Source organism: Astatotilapia calliptera, chromosome 6, assembly GCF_900246225.1.
Source record: "Astatotilapia calliptera chromosome 6, fAstCal1.2, whole genome shotgun sequence".
NCBI classification, from domain to species: Eukaryota; Metazoa; Chordata; class Actinopteri; order Cichliformes; family Cichlidae; genus Astatotilapia; species Astatotilapia calliptera.
This window is the reverse complement of record NC_039307.1, coordinates 12,328,214-12,347,373: the sequence shown is the minus strand read 5'-3', so window position 1 is coordinate 12,347,373 and position 19,160 is coordinate 12,328,214. Positions and strand designations below refer to the sequence as shown.

At 36.9% G+C, this 19,160-nt stretch overlaps 1 protein-coding gene, 10 non-coding genes and 3 pseudogenes across 11 annotated transcripts in view; 10 read left to right on the top strand and 4 right to left on the bottom strand.

The window, feature by feature from the left end:
• The first annotated feature begins 42 nt into the window (after positions 1–42).
• Positions 43–19,160, top strand: part of vps37a (VPS37A subunit of ESCRT-I) — a 30,364-nt gene continuing 11,246 nt past the window's right edge. The window contains exon 1 of the mRNA XM_026170358.1: positions 43–143. The gene's annotated coding sequence lies outside the window, so the exon portion shown is untranslated. The remainder of the gene's footprint in view (positions 144–19,160) is intronic.
• LOC113024859 (small nucleolar RNA U3) lies at positions 1,192–1,407 on the top strand. Its single transcript, XR_003272725.1, has one exon. It is a non-coding gene; the product is annotated as a small nucleolar RNA U3 (small nucleolar RNA).
• LOC113024857 (small nucleolar RNA U3) lies at positions 1,968–2,183 on the top strand. Its single transcript, XR_003272723.1, has one exon. It is a non-coding gene; the product is annotated as a small nucleolar RNA U3 (small nucleolar RNA).
• LOC113024860 (small nucleolar RNA U3) lies at positions 3,525–3,740 on the top strand. The gene has a single exon (XR_003272726.1). It is a non-coding gene; the product is annotated as a small nucleolar RNA U3 (small nucleolar RNA).
• Positions 4,872–5,077, top strand: LOC113024861 (small nucleolar RNA U3). The gene has a single exon (XR_003272727.1). It is a non-coding gene; the product is annotated as a small nucleolar RNA U3 (small nucleolar RNA).
• LOC113024864 (small nucleolar RNA U3) lies at positions 6,350–6,562 on the bottom strand. The gene has a single exon (XR_003272730.1). It is a non-coding gene; the product is annotated as a small nucleolar RNA U3 (small nucleolar RNA).
• On the top strand, positions 8,641–8,852 carry LOC113024866 (small nucleolar RNA U3). Its single transcript, XR_003272731.1, has one exon. It is a non-coding gene; the product is annotated as a small nucleolar RNA U3 (small nucleolar RNA).
• Positions 9,322–9,507, top strand: LOC113024871 (uncharacterized; annotated as a pseudogene).
• Positions 11,103–11,308, bottom strand: LOC113024863 (small nucleolar RNA U3). The gene has a single exon (XR_003272729.1). It is a non-coding gene; the product is annotated as a small nucleolar RNA U3 (small nucleolar RNA).
• Positions 13,506–13,706, bottom strand: LOC113024865 (uncharacterized; annotated as a pseudogene).
• Positions 14,537–14,750, top strand: LOC113024867 (small nucleolar RNA U3). The gene has a single exon (XR_003272732.1). It is a non-coding gene; the product is annotated as a small nucleolar RNA U3 (small nucleolar RNA).
• LOC113024872 (uncharacterized) lies at positions 15,472–15,600 on the bottom strand (annotated as a pseudogene).
• Positions 15,945–16,158, top strand: LOC113024862 (small nucleolar RNA U3). The gene has a single exon (XR_003272728.1). It is a non-coding gene; the product is annotated as a small nucleolar RNA U3 (small nucleolar RNA).
• Positions 16,624–16,829, top strand: LOC113024868 (small nucleolar RNA U3). Its single transcript, XR_003272733.1, has one exon. It is a non-coding gene; the product is annotated as a small nucleolar RNA U3 (small nucleolar RNA).

The window sequence follows — 19,160 nt, the reverse complement described above, 5'->3', positions numbered from 1 at the left end:
TCTTCTCTGTCCCTGAGCATGCGCAACAAAACAAAACGTTAATAACTGGGGAGTCTCCTGGCTATCTGGCTTTATTTTAAAGCTTTTAAAAATTGAGACTGTTTCTTTAAGACAAAGCGAATGTGCTGTTGGACAACATGCTGGTGAGTAGTTTGTTTCAAAGATGATTAAAAATATTTTTATAGAAAGAAAATTGAGATGGAGGCGTGGGTGAAAACATTTATGTTAGCCGATAATTAGCTACAGCCTGTTTAAAATGTAGTTAAAAATACTGTCGACTGAGCCTTTTGTGGCGCACTTTTATTTTAGTTTTCGCCCTTAGTGTGTTGCTTTTAGTTGAAGGTGAAACTATTTCACCTAGCTTTTTCAGTTAAAGTTAGGCGTCCGTGTTGAAGTCATTCGACGCCTAGTGAGTTTTTCTAGGATGTTGTGTACTAATGTAACGGAGTTCTTTTTATTTTTATTATTTTAAGCAAAAATTAACCGAAATATAAATTTTGGCAGTCTTCTAAACATTGAATATCGCGTGACGATTAAACTCTGTTAGCCAATGAAATGCTGCCCTCGTGTGTCGTAACAAGGGTAGCTGCGGTGCTACACGTACAGATTCGACGTCTTATATTACAAAAGAAAAAACAATAGACGTGTCTCTTTTTTGTGATTTATGTATCGTTAATATTTTAACCAATTGTTACAAGTTTAAACTTTTTTTTAATTAAACAAATTGTAATAGTGGTTTCTAAGCGGAACGCTTCCTCTTTTCCAGATTCATGTCAGGAGTATAATAAGCGATGCACCACACAACATTTATTTAAACTTAAGGTTACTGCTATTTCCATGATCAACGCATTGTGTCTTTCAATTTTTATGTTATTCACAACTTTATATTTAAGGGAAACAATAAAAATAACGGTTGTTACAGATTTTTGAGTGAAAATAAATAAATTCGTATAGTGATGTATGCGATTGCTTTCGCAAAGCATTGTGGGACTGGAAACTGGATTTTAAAACTTAAATAAACAGCTTTAGCCACACTTTTAGATCTACTTGCATAATCGTAGCTCTGTAAAAGTTATAGTCTACTAACTCCTCGCGGACTGATCGTTTAGGTCATGTTTAACAGTTGACATAAACCGTGAGTGAGAATGGCGTTCCCGAGAATCACTTCTTGCTTCGACCCAGAATTTCGTTAAGACTATACTTTCAGGGATCATTTCTATAGTTTCTAACTTGAGAAATGTGTTTCTAAAGTGTTTGGTCTCGCTAACCACGATGAAGAGTCGTGATATTCCTTTCTGAGCGTGAAGCGGATAGAGAATAATGATTCAGTTCATACGTTCTCTGTCATTGATGACCGGTCTTTACTTCCTTGTGGAGTAATGAGGAAGGGAATATGATCAGAGTGGTTACGAATAGTGTGCAAAAATTATACATGGTATTAAAGTACCTAATTTTGATAACCTTTATCTATAGCAGTGATGAATGTTAAAATAGCAGCTTGAGTTTCAGTGGAACAGTTTACCTCATCTCTAGAACAAGTCTCAAATTAACTCTTTTGTTAAGTCATGTGTACTTAAATTGTGCATTAAAAAAGTCCCTCGTGCTTGAGGGACATTTACACAACCTATCTTATTTGTCAGTAAGAGACTGGCCTTTTGAATCTCTTCTGCTTCAACAGAATGTCGCCACAATCACAAAGTCACTTTTGTAACCTTTATTTACACGTCAGGTTCCATAATAACTTTTATAAAATTGATCTGTTAGTCTGGCCGTTCTCTCCTGTACATTTGCTGTCAGTATTGTTAGAGGTATCCAGTGATTGGATGTGCTACATAGTATTATTTGCATAAAAACAGTTGATTGGCCAAAACATGGTAACAGGCGGAGCGTATTGAATGTCAAAGAGGAACCCTGAGTGCGGAAGACTTTACAGAAAAGCACATGCAGTTTCCACATGTAAATACACTAAGACTATACTTTCAGGGATCATTTCTATAGTTTCTAACTTGAGGAATGTGTTTCTAAAGTGTATGGTCTCGCTAACCACGATGATGAGTCGTGATATTCCCTTCTGAGCGTGAAGCGGATAGAAAATAATGATTCAGTTCATACGTTCTCTATCATTGATGACCGGTCTTTACTTCCTTGTGGAGTAATGAGGAAGGGAATATGATCAGAGTGGTTACAATGGGTACAAAAGAAATCATATAAAGCTATGTTTTCAGCAGAGATGGTTTCCTGTGGCAGGAACAGGTACTACATAAAAGTGTTGTCTTCATTCTTTTTGTTAACACCATTTTGTGAAATAACCGTACAGCCAGTACTTTTAAAATATAAAACAGGGCTTCTTATCATACCCAAGTATCAATAATTATTATCAACACATGATTGTCATGTCATTTTTGAGAGTTTTATGGATTTTATTCTCACCTACTTTGTATGTAGACTGAGTAGATCCCAATAATCTTTCTTACAGATGTTTCGACACTGCTGCATTTTGTGTAGGAAGGAAAATATATTCCGGCAACAAAACCAAATTTATATAGACAACAGAAAAAACAAACAAACAAAAACCTTCCCCCAAAAACAAATTAAGAACAAATTACACAAGGAGGAGGACGAATCCAAGGCCTTCAGCATCGAGCCAGACCGGACTAGCTGAATCCGTACTGATAAAAAAAGAATACCCAGTTCTACTTTAGCACACTGATTACCTGCAGGCCTTACTGAGATATTCAAGTGATAGATTCGGCCCACGGAAACATGTGAAATTGTTTTTTTATTGGAAGTTAAAAAAAAATCTCAAACATGAAGTGAGAACAGGTCTGAATCAAACCTTTTTGTCCAGTCATGTGTTTGTTTATTGTACATAGAACAAAAAAAAGCACATTTAAATTCCAGGTCTACAAAAACAATTTCAGAACATGTATGTGTAAAAGATGTGTAGTTATACTTTTTATGTTTAGTTACGCTTACTATACTACAGTTAAAGAATTCATAATAAACATATTCATGATGCACTCACTTCATAAATCATGAGCCAACTTTATAAGTTAAAAATATCAGTAGTCGGGTCAGCTGTGTCTCTCTGTTGTCTAATAATCTGTCTGTATGTGAAGGAACCTGCAAGTTAGCACAGTCTATTTATGTACTCAGATTGCTAAACCACCTTATATTTTTTGTACTTCATGTTTGAGGGACACTTACACAATTGGTCTAATTTGTCAGTGAGTGAGAGGCGGGCCTTTTGAATCTTTTTAGCTTCAACTGAATGGCGCAACCATCACACTTTTGTTTACTTTTATTTACCCGTCATGTTCCCTAAAAACTTTTATAAAGTTGATCTGTTAGTCTGGCCGTTCTCTCTTGTATGTGATTGGATGTGCTACACAGTATTATTTGCATAAATACAGATGATTGGCCAAATCGTGGTAACAGGCGGAGCTTATTGAAAGTCAGAGAGGAACCCTGAGTGATGAAGACTTCACAGAAAAGCAGATGCAGTTTTCTGATGTTAGCACACTAAGACTATACTTTCAGGGATCATTTCTATAGTTTCTAACTTGAGAAATGTGTTTCTAAAGTGTTTGGTCTCGCTAACCACGATGAAGAGTCGTGATATTCCTTTCTGAGCGTGAAGCGGATAGAGAATAATGGTTCAGTTCATATGTTCTCTGTCATTGATGACCGGTCTTTACTTCCTTGTGGAGTAATGAGGAAGGGAATATGATCAGAGTGGTTACTAAAACTGTTTAAATGAAACTGAATGATTGGTTTATACACTGCTACAGTAGTATTACTCCGTGTTAATGGCAATCTGAGCCTTTCCTTAATGTCACTTCTCAGTGGCACTTCTGTGAAATCGCCTTGCACAGTTCAAAACCGGTGATACTTATACCAAATTATTAATGATCAACATGTTTTTCATATCTTCAGTAGATTTAAATGCCTGCTACTTTGTATGTGGGCTGAGTAGGCCCCAGTAAGCTTTGTAAAAGATTTTTCAACTACGGTGGCATCAAGTGTGATCAAATGTTGCTAATTATGCTGATGGAAAATGAAGATGAACAAGAGAAAATCAAATGTCTACATTTGTCATGTTTAACATATTTCGGGGTTCAGTTAGTGTCTTCTTTAGCCTTGGAAACGCTGCAAGTATACATAGGTAGGCTAACCTATAAATATGAGGATATATGACTTATCATTCCTTCCAATCTAAAGGATCATGTGTCCTTGGAACAGATGCAGCCGTGGGCTATTTTTTGACCTCCACAGCTGCATCAGCAAACTGTCCTTTGCTTCTGCTGCTGGAGTTGATGACTTTTAACATTTCAAGGAATTTATGTTGTTATCTGTTTTGTTCTCCACTCTGCTAGTCAAACTTTTAAGCAGAAACTAAGCCAGCAGTTGAAACTGGGGCAAAGCGCACCAAAACCTATATTACTTATGGTCATGTAACACGGGTGTTTCGAACTACACTTTGTAGCAGCGTTTCAAAACATCTGCTTAACACGCTGCTAAAACATAAATATCGAGTCCCATCCCTTTCCATCCTACACACTAGAGGTAGTTCTCAGAGGCATGTCTCAGTGTTATGGAGCAAGAGGATTGACCAACATTGGTATTTTCTCTCCTCTGTGTCTAGTGTGTTGCTCTGGTTTCATCAAACAGCAGATTTACGCAGCTCCTCTAATGCGCACACTCTTTGCTCCTCTGTCTCTTTACATCCTCTGTATTTATGTTCTTTGCATAAACACAGATGATTGGACGAGACATGGCAACTGCACAAGGTTTATAGAATAGCAGAGAAGAACCCTGACTGATGAAGACTTTACTGAAAACCACATGCAGTTTACACATGTGAGCACACTAAGACTATACTTTCAGGGATCATTTCTATAGTTTCTGACTTGGGAAATGTGTTTCAAAAGTGTACTGTCTCGCTAACCACGATGATGAGTCACGATGTTTCCTTCTGAGCATGAAGCTGGTGGAGAACAATGATTCATTTCATTCTCTCTATCATTGATGATTGCTCTTTGCTGAGCACTGAGGAAGGGAACATGATCAGAGTGGTTATAAGAGTGTTAAAAAGTAGTAAAGTGTGATTTAGTTGTTTTCTTGGATGCTTGTGTTTAAAGTTTCTGTTACAGACACTGTTACCTTATTAAAAAGTCATCTTAGTTGTTGCACTGAAATCTTAAAAGAGGACTGAGGACTGTTGGAGTGTCAGGTTAGTAAATTAGAAAGAAAAAAAAGTTATACATCCTTAAATGTTATCCAGGTGCTTTTACACAGTCTTACTTCTTAATGACTCAGAGACATGAACCTTTTGAATCTTTTCAACCTGAAACAAATAGTCTTTTTCATTAAGTCATTGCTTTGTAACCTTTATTTACCATCCCTCTTACCTGTTTTTTTTTTTCTTTTATTTAGTGCTGTCATTCTCTCTTACATGTTTGTACAGTGTTTTTTACATAGACTGGAGGAGCATGAAGCTGATAGACAGTTTTATTTCATGTGTTGTCTGTTATTGACAATCAGAGTGGTTACGCAGCCATGCCAAGAGTAAAATTACATTAATTCTTTCGAACGGAAAAGCCTCTGAACCTGCTTTTAAAATGTGCTTTATTTTAGTGATTAGAGTTAAGCACCAAACCAGCAAACATCTGTAGGTTTCTATCACCTGGCTCTGATGACAGAGTCCACATTTTACATGCGTTACAAGTGGTGACTGTGATGGTGACTACTGAATTCTATTTCCACGTGGGCTACCTTGCATGGGATGATTGTACCTGTGTTTTTAGTGCTATAACCTCAGCTTGGTGAAACATATTTAAAGCATTTCCTATAACCCCTCAGATCATATTCCCTTTGTCAAAGCTCTGAAAAGAAGTAATGAACATTGATTAATGACAGAAAACACATCCAACAAAAAAAAAGAAAGAAAAAACAAGAATTATGCGCCTGAAGTCAAGGTTTATTTGAATTCTGCTAGTTTAGAGAGAAAATGGGGTTACAGGTTGTTTGTTTTTTTGGAGTTGTGGTCCTAAACTCTTGATCAGCTGTAAACAGCCTGTTTCTGTTTAAGCCTTGTTTTTAATAAATTGCATTCTCAAAAAAAGTTTGCTTGAAGAGCTGGTAGACTGACAACATTTAGTCCAAGTTTAAGAAATTCTTCTTCAACAGACTCATCTCTGTCACTCACTAAAAAAAGAAAATTTGTTTAAAGTCCCTAAAATAACCATTTGTGGGTTTTTTAGTTAATACAACCACAGAATTCTACTTACACATGAAGAAACTTGATTGTACCTGTGCTTTTAGTGCTATGACACCAGCATTGCTTAGAACCACTCAGATCATATTCCCTTTGTCAAAGCTCCAAAAATAAACAATGAACAGTCATCAATAACAAAACACATGACAAAGTCACAGTTGTCTGTCATTTTCATGCTCAAAAGGGAACATCTCAACTAATCATCGTGGTTAGCGAGACCATACACTCTAGAAACACATTTCTCAAGTCAAAAACTATAGAAATGATCTCTAAAAGTACAGTCTTAGTTAAGCAATGCCCAGAAAGAGCTAGTGATTCCCAGGACAATCACTCTCACTAATGGTTTGCCTCAGCTTTCAAAGCTGGTCAAACATGAACATTAGCTCAGACAATGAGACGTAAATGCAGTTTGAAATTTGGTAACTGCTGTTCTATGTAAAATGTGTCCTTTGTCACCACCTCGAGGTGTGGCAGAGGTTGGCATCCTAGACACTCAAAAGTAAAATATCCAGTCTAAAAAAGTGAATGTAATTTTACATTTTGCATGGTTCTGTAACCAAACATACAGCATTTTGCAGTTGCAGATACCATTCTCCAAACCTGAAGGCAATGCGTTACGTGAGGTGCTATCATCATTGTTCCACAGAGTGAGACTGTCAATGCAAAGTTCAGTGCACTTACTGAAATTAAAAACCAAGATCTGCAAATACACAAGTGCAAGGGAGCATAATGTGTGATCTAAAAATAGCAGCCAGAGGTGTGCAAGAAGACCTTAATTCAATTCAATATTTTATTGTCCCACAACACGAAATTAGTATAGCACCAAGGGCAACAATAAGAATAAACAAAACAATAACAAAAAGCCACAAGACAGTTATTTTCCATTAAAGAGATGGGTTCAGTAAGGATAAAAGAAACCTCAAGTTTTTTGGTCTTCCTCACAGGTACTCTAAAACAACAGCCAGAGGGCAACAAGTTAAACTCACTGTGAAGTGGATGGTTAAAACAATTAACAATAGAATGAGCCTTCCTCAGCGCACGTTTGTTATAAATGACCAAAAGTCCATCTTACGAATGCCCTGAGATTTTACTGGCAGTTTTTACCAAAAGTCCTAACCAATCCTTGCTCTTCAGAGTTATGTTACAAAACCAAACAGCAATACAGGAAGAAATAACAGATTCAGTAAAACTTCTGTAGAGCAAGGACAACATTTCAGATGAGACAGTAAAGATTTAATATTCCTTAAATGTGAGATTGGCCAAATTTTGATCAGGTAATGCTCTTAGTTTTCACAAATCTGCTGTCAGAACATTTTGATCCCGCCTGATAGGTGGAAAAGTGGACTTTAGATATTTTCAGACCTTTTGAAAGCCAGTATCATCATCAAAGACCCCTCGCACCCTCGACACTCACTTTCCCCCCCCTTCCCTCTGGTAAACGCTACAGGTCCATCAGGTCAAAGACAAACAGACTCAATAGAAGCTTCTACCCACAGGCTGTCAAACATGCCCTACCTCCGCCCTTATTGGAGGATAACTGCACTGCCAACACTCTTGGACATGACCTCTTTAAACAGTATTTATTATAACCATATTTATTATAGTAGCAACAGTATCCCCCCCCCCCCGCCAAACACACACACTCAATGTGCAATAGCACTGATCACACTGCACCTCACAATGCACATGCTCCTCATGTATGTGTATGTATATATATGTAAGCGTGTATGTGGAAGTTTGTGTGTGTGTGTATATACATATATGTATGTATCTGTATGTATGCATGTATGTAGCCATATGTATGCATGTGTATGTATAAATTGTACATATCTTTCTTGTGTAAATGTAAATGCCTGTGTTATTGTGTAGATTTACAGAAAGATGCCAAACTGTGTTTCATTGTTCTTGTAACAGTGACAATAAAGAGGTATTCTATTCTGTTCTAAGTTCCCTTGCACTTGTGTATCTGCAAATCTTTTTTTTTCAGTAAGTGCATTGAACTTTGCACTGACAGTCTCATTCTGTGAAGCAATGATGATAGCACCTCAAGTGCGTTCAGATTGGAGACTGCTATCTGTAACTGCAAAATGCTGTATGTATGGTTACAGAACCATGCAGAAAGTAAAATTACACTCATTTTTTAGATTGGATATTTTACTTTTGAGTGTCTAGGGTGCCAACCTCCGCCACACCTCGAGGTGGTGACAAAGGACACATTTTACATAGAACAGCGGTTACCAAATCAAAACTGCATTTAAGTCTGAGCTAATGTTCATGTTTAACCAGTTTTGACAGCTGGGGCAAACCATTAGTGAGAATGACTGTCCTGGGAATCACTAGCTCTTTCTGGGCATTGCGTAACTAAGACTGTACTTTCAGGGATCATTTCTATAGTTTTTGACTTGAGAAATGTGTTTCTACAGTGTGTGGTCTCGCTAACCATGATGATGAGTTGTGATTTTCTCTTTTGAGCATGAAGCTGATAGAGTAGTGCTGTACTGCACATGGTCTGTCATTGATGATTACCTTTTGCTCTACTGTAGAGCACTGAGGAAGGGAATTTGATCAGAGTGGCTCTAGAAGAGTTAAAAGAACCAGTAAATTTATTTTATTTTGTCTACTGATTACTCCCACATATGTAGTTATGGGCTTCGGTCATGGTTTAAGACATTGTGACATTTAATGGCCATGTGAACAACTGCATCTGAAATGTGCACTATTTACAATTTCTGGTCATTTCCAAATTTTAACTTCCTGGCAAACGATCACAGTAATGCCAGCTACAGATTTTGGATTGAGTAAATGGTATTATATTTAACTGCTTTTACCAACCATTGATGCTCTCAATACTGGATTTAAATGTTACGTAATCAACTCTAACTTCAGATTTATCTGCGCCAATGTTACTGTAATTACGTACAACAGTAATAGTTCATTAACTTCTCATTAACTCAAGACTTTGGCCATGTTTGACAGCTGAGGCAAACCATTAGTGAGAGTGACTGTGCTGGGACTCAATAGCTCTTTATGGCCATTGCTTAATTAAGACTGTACTTTCAGGGATCATTTCGATAGTTTTTGAAATGTATTTCTAGAGTGTATGGTCTCGCTAACCGCGATGATGAGTTTGAAAATGACAGACAACCATGATTTTGTCATGTGTTTTGTTATTGATGACTGTTCATTGCTAATTTTTGGAGCTTTGACAAAGGGAATATGATCTGAGTGGTTCTAGGAAATGCTTTAAATATATTTCACTAAGCTGGTGTCATAGCACTAAAAGCACAGGTGCAATCATTCTATGCAAGTCCCTTCATGTGTAAGTCGAATTTAGTAGTTGTATTAATAACTGAAAATGAGAAAACAAATGCTTATTTAAGGGACTTTACACACATTTTCTTTTTTTAGTGAGTGACAGAGACAAGTGTTGAAGAAGAATTTCTTACACTTGGACTAAATGTTGTCAATCTACCAACTCTTTAAGCAGGTAGAGACATCTAGTGGCCACTTGTATTATTGGTGTCAGATAATAGTTTGTTGAAATAAAAACCAAGATTTCTAGATACACAAGTGCATGGTAGCATAATTATGGGAGTCTAATGAATTAGACTAACTATTCACTTTAGCTAAAGTTATTAAGTCAGCTAAAGAGTTAGGATGCTGTGTAAGACATAAATAAAGCTAAAATACAAAGGTTTGGACACTGTTTTGCATGTTTCCCTACTGTAGGGGTCTCTGCAAGCATACAGGACTCTGAGAGGGTGCAAGATGACAACTTTGGAATTCTACTAGAAACAGTCGATCATATTTGTTTGTCAAAGCTGAATTCAGGGCAAACTACGCTAAATTAGCGTTTTGAGCTAACAGCTACAATAAGCATAAAAGTTACTGTACGGCTATCATTTGTTAACATGACGCTTGTTCTTATACATGTAATACATTTATTACCAACCTGAGAATTTATCCGCTGGTCATTCGACATAACAAATGACTTCTGATGTCTTAATTCAGCTCAAGATGCTGTAGATTCCCGTCAGTAACACTTTCGGTCCGCTAGTAAAACGTAGTTCTATTAATCTGCGCTCGATTACTCTTGAACCAAAACCGGATGTAAGTCCCAAAAAACTGAATTTTGGAACTGAAATTGAATTGTAGAACTGAAACTGAATGGTGAGAAGTGAATCTGAAATTATTCGAGAGCTACATTTTTAAAGGATAAAATACGGTTTCAAAGCAAATCAATTCATTTTCAAAATATAAAATTCAATTTCAATTAAGTGATGATCATTTTCGAACCAATAAATTGAATTTCAAATTAGGCTAATTCATATTCAGTTTTTAAAAGCATTTATTCAACTTATAATTCAGAATTCAAATTTAACTTATTCAAAAAGTTTCTGATGGCACAGATTTCTGCCCATACATAATGTATGATCTATAAATAGCAGCCAGAGGTGTGCAAGAAGAAGACCTTAAATGTGAGATTGGCCAAATTTCGATCAAGTAATGCTCTTTGTTTTAATCCCACATGATAGGCGGACAAATGGACTTGAATGTTAATCTAGTCATCTAGTGCCCACTTGTATTATTGGTCTAGGGTTAACAATTTATTTGATAATTTCAGCTTAGCACTGACCTTTATTTGACCATTAAAACCAGAAATCACCAGATGGGGAAAAAAACAGCAACACAAATTCTTTAATCTTAAACAGGACTTCCACTCTTATCTGATTCACTATCTCACTGAGCCACAGGGAAGTAATAATGAGCTATTAAACAGATAAATGTTACACAAATTTTTCGGTGCCTGTTTAACACTTCTACAACCACTCTGATCATATTCTCTCTCTTACTGCTCCAAAGTAGAGCAATAAGCAATCATCAATAATGAAACAGCACAACACTTTGTCATCAACTTCATGCTCAAAAGAGAATATCACAACTCATCATTGTGGTTAGCGAGACTATACACTCTGGAAACACATTTCTCAAGGCAAAGCCTATAGAAATGATCCCTGAAAGTATAGTCTCAGGTTACAGGAGGGTTAAAACTGCATCTCATTCATGGTAGCATCATTCTTACTCACGGTTACTTCAGTGGCTCATCCAAAGATACCAGTGCTTTTCTTCCTTATTTTAAGAAATAGTTAAGAAATGTGCCACTAAAACACATTTACTTATTTATTTGATAGATTTGAGATATTTTTTTTAAGTTTATGGTGTGGCAATCAAATTGAGTCATCCTCATGAGTCGTAGTCCTGTCTGACTGAGAATTTTTTTCTGTTCTCTTTGCTTAAAATCTAGCTGTTCTCTATCATATTGAGAGTATCTCTCTCCACTCCGTTACATATTCCATATATACGGGGTTGAGAGATAGTCTCTTGCTCAGAGAACCAAGGTTACAGTGTAACCATACATTACCCCCAACATTTGGTGACTTTTATCTAAAAATTAATTTTCCAGAATGATGTTTGCTTAATCATTTTTTAGAACTCTCACGATTGCATGACACACTATACTAAAACTCATGTAAGTTAAGACTACACTTTCTATAGTTTCTGATTTGAGAAATGTGTGAGTGGTTGCATGAATGTACAAAAAAAAATATTGGCTTGACTGCTTTTATCTATGACTGTAGTGATGCTGGCTTAGATGTAGTTTTGATACATTGCTTAGTGGAAAGAAAATTATTTAAGCAATATTTGTTCTGAGAACCACTGTATTAGATAATTCTATTTAGCACTGATCTTTATTTGACCATTTAAAACAAAAAATCACCAGGTGCAAAACAACAAACAAGGTTTTTTAAATTTAGATAAGACTTCCACTCTTGTCTTCACTGTGCTACAGAGAAGCACTGACCAATAAGTAAATAGATGCTACATAAATATTTTTCAGCAATTGTTTTGTTTTTTAACACTTCTACAACCACTCTGAACATATTCCCTAGTGATGGGACGTTCTGTATCGAGGCTTCGGAGCGTGTGTCGAGTAATGGAGGGGGCGTTTCCGCGAAGCGCGTATCGAGGCTTGCTTCATTTATGGGAGGAGCTGAAAATGATGACGTCCGAAGCCTCGCTGCCCGGCTGTACCACGTGACTGGTTCATGAAGTGGTTCGAACTTTGCCGCGAGATATGACAGCGATATAAACCCCTCAGACTTCATTCAAAATGTGGGTGTTTGATGGAGAGCTGCGGTTAGAGAGAGTTTGGAGACCGTTTGGAGGATTATGAGAGTGAGGAGAGAAAGTCAGGAGAGAATGGAGCCAGCTAAGAAGAGGAGGATGTCCTCCCCTGTGTGGGAACATTTTGATCTTATTCCTCCCAACAAGGTATGTAAATTTCTACAGAAGATGTATTTTCATGATACTGATGGTGCAATACAATTTATGTTGAGCTGTCTTGACTTTTGTACAAGGTGAAGTGTTTGCTATGTGCCAGGGAGCTGGGATATAACAACACCTCATCCATGCTTAGGCACTACAGAGCTTTGCATGAGAATAAGGGGAACAGCGATTGTGGAGCAAGACCAGGTGAGCCATCAAATGCAATGATAATATAGCATGCAGTAATGTTACTAAATGATATAACAATATTATACAACTGTTATAAGTTACGTGTGTGATATTTATATTTGTGCTTTATCTTTATTGTCTTTCCTCAGGAGAACAATCTCAAATAGATGAAGACCTGGTCAGCATGGTGATTGAGGACTCCCAGCCATTTAGCATTGTGGAGGACAAAGGATTCAAAAGATTTGTTAAATCATTAAATCCCAGCTATGTTCTCCCCACTAAAAAGGTCATAAAAGCAGTGAAAATTTAGTTTTTACAGAATAAAATGTGAACAGGCAGGACTGAGGCAGTGTGTAGCTGTCCATACCTCAACGTTACAAAAGCACAACTACTGTCCACACCCCAACCACACCTCACCTCACAGTAAATGATCATTTCCATTTCAAGCATTTCCAAATAATCATTTCCCATACTGCCACTATAAATATACACAGTATACTGCCATCACTACAATATACATTGTTTACACACTCCTTTTGTTGTTGACATTTACAGGCTGTGTGCAAAATGCCACACTCTTCAAATTCATGCCAGCTATTATTTTTACGTCCAGTAGGTGTCCTACTAGAGCAAATGAAGCTTCATGAAGCTTCGCGTTGGGGTGAACCAATTGGATGAAAAGCTTCAGTGCTTCATGGGGCTTCATCTGCCCATCACTAATATTCCCTTCGTCACTGCTCTACAGTAGAGCAATAAGCAATCATCAACGATGAAACAGCACAACACTGTGTCATCAGCTTCATGCTCAAAAGAGAATATCACAACTCATCATCGTGGTTAGCGAGACCATACACTCTAGAAACACATTTCTCAAGTCAGAAACTATAGAAATGATCCCTGAAAGTATAGTCTTAACAAAACTGCCAATGGAAACAACAAGTCACTCTCAGTACAATTATTCTCACTCAGGGTGTTGATCTTTTAGAAATCGTCTCATTGTCTAATGTTACTGTTTGTCTGTTTGTTATGATTTTTAGTATAGTGTGTCATTCAATCATGAGTGTTTTAAAAAAAATGGTCAAGCAAACTTCATTCTGAGAAATAAATTTTTAGATAAAATGTTAGATGTTGTATCTATTTCATGCTTAGAAGTATTACAAGTAATCATCGTGGTTAGCAAGACCATACACTTTAGAAACACATTTCTCAAATCAGAAACTATAGAAAGTGTAGTCTTAACTTACATGAGTTTTAGTATAGTGTGTCATGCAATCGTGAGAGTTCTAAAAAATGATTAAGCAAACATCATTCTGGAAAATTAATTTTTAGATAAAAGTCACCAAATGTTGGGGGTAACGTATGGTTACACTGTAACCTTGGTTCTCTGAGCAAGAGACTATCTCTCAACCCCGTATATATGGAATATGTAACGGAGTGGAGAGAGATACTCTCAATATGATAGAGAACAGCTAGATTTTAAGCAAAGAGAACAGAAAAAAATTCTCAGTCAGACAGGACTACGACTCATGAGGATGACTCAATTTGATTGCCACACCATAAACTTAAAAAAAATATCTCAAATCTATCAAATAAATAAGTAAATGTGTTTTAGTGGCACATTTCTTAACTATTTCTTAAAATAAGGAAGAAAAGCACTGGTATCTTTGGATGAGCCACTGAAGTAACCGTGAGTAAGAATGATGCTACCATGAATGAGATGCAGTTTTAACCCTCCTGTAACCTGAGACTATACTTTCAGGAATCATTTCTATAAGGTTTGCCTTTAGAAACGTGTTTCTAGAGTGTATGGTCTTGCTACCCACGATGATGAGTTGTGATATTCTCTTTTGAGCATGAAGCTGATGGAGTAGTACTGTGATGCACATGTTCTTTGTCATTGATAATTGCTTATTGCTCTACTGTGGAGCAGTAAGAGAGAGAATATGATCAGAGTGGTTGTAGAAGTGTTAAACAGGCACTGAAAAATTTGTGTAACATTTATCTGTTTAATAGCTCATTATTACTTCCCTGTGGCTCAGTGAGATAGTGAATCAGATAAGAGTGGAAGTCCTGTGCTGTGTTGCTGTTTTTTTTTCCATCTGGTAATTTCTGGTTTTAAATGGTCAAGTAAAGGTCAGTGTTAAGCTGAAATTATCTAATAAATTGTTAACCCTAGACCAATAATACAAGTGGGCACTAGATGACTAGATTAACATGCAAGTCCATTTGTCTGCCTATCAGGTGGGATTAAAACAAAGAGCACTACTTGATCAAAATTTGGCCAATCTCACATTTAAGGTCTTCTTCTTGTACACCTCTGGCTGCTATTTATAGATCACACATTATGCTCCCTTGCACTTGTGTATCTGCAAATCTTGGTTTTTATTTCAATAAGCTATTATCTGAGACCAATAATACAAGTGGTCACTAGATGTCTTGACCTACTTGAAGAGCTGGTACACTGACAACATTTAGTCCAAGTGTAAGAAATTCTTGTTCAACAGACTGGTCGCTGTTACTCACTAAAAAAAGAAGAACAGTTCATATAGAGACTTTCGACAAGTTTTTTTTTCTGATTTGTTAATACAGCAACTACTCTGCTTACATATGAAGGGGCTTGCATGGGATGGCTGACTGAACCTGTGTTTTCTGTGGTTAAAGTATTGTCTAATAACAACTCAGATCATATTCTCTTCATCAAAGCTCAAAAAAGGAAACATCGCAGCTAATTATGTCAAGTCAATACGCGCTAGAAACACAATCCTTAAATCAAAAACTATAGAAACAATCCCTAAAAGTACAGTCTTAGCTAAGCAATGCCCAGAAAGAGCTAGTGATTCCCAGGACAGTCACTCTCACTAATGGTTTGCCTCAGCTGTCAAAACTGGTCAAACAGTAACATCAGCTCAGATAATGAGACGTAAATGCAGTTTGAAATTTGGTTCTATGTATGTTGTGTGCTGTTCTATGTAAAATGTGTCCTTTGTCAGCACCTCGAGGTGCGGCAGAGGTTGGCACCCTAGACACTCATAACTCATAACAAACAGACAAACAGTAACATTAGATAATAAGACGATTTCTAAAAGATCAACACCCTGAGTGAGAATAATTGTACTGAGAGTGACTTGTTGTTTCCATCCTCAGTTGTGCTAAGACTATACTTTCAGGGATCATTTCTTTAGTTTTTGACTTGAGGAATGTGTTTCTAGCGTGTATGGTCTCGCTAACCACGATGATGAGTTGTGATATTCTCTTTTGAGCATGAAGCTGATGGAGTAGTGCTGTACTGCACACGTTCTCTGTCATGGATGATTGCTTATTGCTCTACTGTAGAGCAGTGAGAAAGGGAATATGTTCAGAGTGGCTCTAGAATAATTAAAGAATAAAACAAAAGTGTTTTTTTGGTTTGGTGATTACTTCCACATAGGTAGTTATGTGCTTTGGTCACAATCTAAGACGGTGTGACATTTAATGGTCATGTGAACAACTGCATCTGAAATGTGCGCTATTTATGATTTTGGGTCATTTTCAAATTTTAACTTTCTGGAAAACGATCACAGTAATGGCAGCAACAGATTTTGGATTGAGTAAATGGTATTATATTAAAATACTTTTACCGAGCATCAAGGCTCTCAAAACTGGATTTAAATGTTACGTAATCAACTTTAAAAGCAGCTTCATCTGAGCTAATGTTGCTGTAGTTACGTACAACAGTGATAATTCATTAACTTCTCATTAACTCAAGACTTTGGCCATGTTTGACAGCTGAGGCAAACTATGAGTGAGAGTAGTCCTGGGAATCGCTAGCTCTTTCTGCCCGCAGTTTTTCTAAGGCTATACTTTGAAGGATCATTCCTATGGTGTTTTATTTGATGTGTTTGTAGAGTGTATGGTCTTGCAAACCAACATGGTTTGCTATGATATTTCCATTGAAGTATGAAGCTGACAAACAGTCATGATTCTGTCATGTGTTTTTTGTCATTCATGATTGTTCTGTGCTTCTTTACAGAATTGAAGTGAGTATGATCTGAGTCGTTTTAAGAAAGCTGAAGAGGAAAACATTGTGTAACTGTTTTTCCAGACACTTGCCCTTTACTAATACCTGAAAAGTCATATGTGACTTCTGAGTTATTTAAATAAGACAGGCATTGAATTTATATTTTTGCAGAAACTTTTAGCCTTCAAAGTCTAAAATGCTTTACATGTTCTGCTGGGCTTTTGTTGAAAGTGTGTTGAATTTCTGTACTGTTTGTTTGGAAATGCCTCTGAGGGACAGAAAAAGGCAATTAGAAAGACAGTAATGATAGCAAGTAAGTTGCTGGGAATTGCATTACCAAGCCTAGAAAGCATTTACAGGGACTGTGTATGAAGTAAAGCAAAATAATATTGTGAGTGAACCATCCACTTGTCTCTTTTAAACTGATGCCATCTCCATGGTTTTATCATCCCCTTTTGTTGACAAAACAAAAACAAAAACAGGTCCAAATTATCTTTTACTCCTATCAAATTTTTGAACACGAACAACATAAATGTTTCCAAATTGGTGTTGCCAAAAAATATTTTTATCAGTAGATTGATCTTGCTTTTGTGAAAGTTATAGTTCAATGTAGTTTTGATGAAGGGAATATGGTCTGAGTGGTCATAGAAAGGATTTAAAGATAAAAATAGTTTCAAGTGCTTAAAGCTCCGGTTTTTATCACAAGGGCTAAAAACACAGATGGTTGTCTCTTCTGGGCAAAAAGCAACTGTTTTAAATAATTTCACTTTGCCTTGTTATGGAGCATAAAGGAAGGAAATATGTTTTAAAGAAGGTTGGCTTTGGTTTTACAATTTCGTACTTTAAATGCACTTTAGTTTAAATCCAAACTTTTGAGCAAATGTTTGAGATAAAAATGTTTCAAAAGTATGTGATAAGAAGTGTTACATGTTCACCATGAATCGTGATCTTGGGGTGGGGGATCCAGCATGCCTTGGCCTTCTCCCCTGTATTTGATTCCCATATTTTAAGAAAAAAAATATATGCCATGTTTGCTTGAATGGTTGGTAATTGTGTTGCATTATAATATGTATTAAATTATCTTTAAGAAACTGAAAGTTGATGGGCATACTCAAGAATTAACTTAAAGTTATGTTGACTTAGTTATGCTAGGACTGATAAGTACAATAATTTTTATCGTCACTATATATATACAGTGGAACTGGATGCAGTATTGTCAGTGCAAAGAATAAAATCTAAACTGTACACCTGACTATGATCAGTTGTGAGATAAATTATTGGGATATTTTTCAACCACCTTTGAAAACCTCTTTGAGTTTTGGAGTTTTTTGGAGTGTTTTGGTTTTTTAATATACTTTATGTCAACTTTAAAAATCATCATCATCATCATTTAGCAAATCACTAGGATCAAAACCCTCCCGGTACTCCTGTTGACTTTCTTCATCTCCCTGATATTTATTTGTTAACCTCTTCTTTTGAATACTTTCCTGCATTTCCATATTCACCGCAAAGCCTCCTTGTCTTCTTTTCTCTATCCAGAGAAAATACCAAAAACCATTTTGGCAATTTCCTTCACCACTTCAGCTCTACCACTTCCAGATATCTGGGAACTCTTCCCTACCACCCAGAGCCTGTGACAATTTTTCCCTGTGCAACGTTATTCCTTCTTAAGCTTCCACTATTAAATCCTTGTGTCTGCCTTCACTTGCTACTTCTTCTTGATTTCTCAAGTCATCCTACAGACTACCATCAAATTCTGCCTATCTACATTCTCACATTGCAGCTGCCTATTTCTTTCAGATTCCTTTTTAGCTACAGGTTTCTTGTTAGACTCAGAAATAACTGACAAAAAAGGGAGAAGACCAATGGTGAAATTGCTACTTTCTTCACACTTTAGAAGAATATGCATCCTAGAGGATGGTCAAAAGAGCTTGCAAAGAAAAGCGTCTGGACTTCTTTAAGTTACTTGAAGACATTTCACCTCTCATCCGAGAAGCTTCTTCAGTTCTAAGGTCAAATGGTGGGAGTCCCAGATATAAACCTAGTGGGAGTAACCCCCATAGATGGACATAGATGGCTTCTTTCAGAGGAGTGAAAGAAGCCATCTATGTCCACTGTGAGCGACCATCTTTGAACAGAGGCGGTGGTTTACGACACCAACTCTCTGCCATCTATAATCCAGTTTTGAGATCCCTTCCCAGACGCCTTAACGCCCACTTACATCCTGGGCCATCTGACCTCAGGAATTCGCATGATAAGGTGGGGCCAGGTTTCACAATGAACTCACCCGAAACTCTGGCTGATGGGGACCCACACCCAGTTTCACACCTTAGCTCAGGCGATTAGAGGATCATCAGGGGGTCCTTTTGT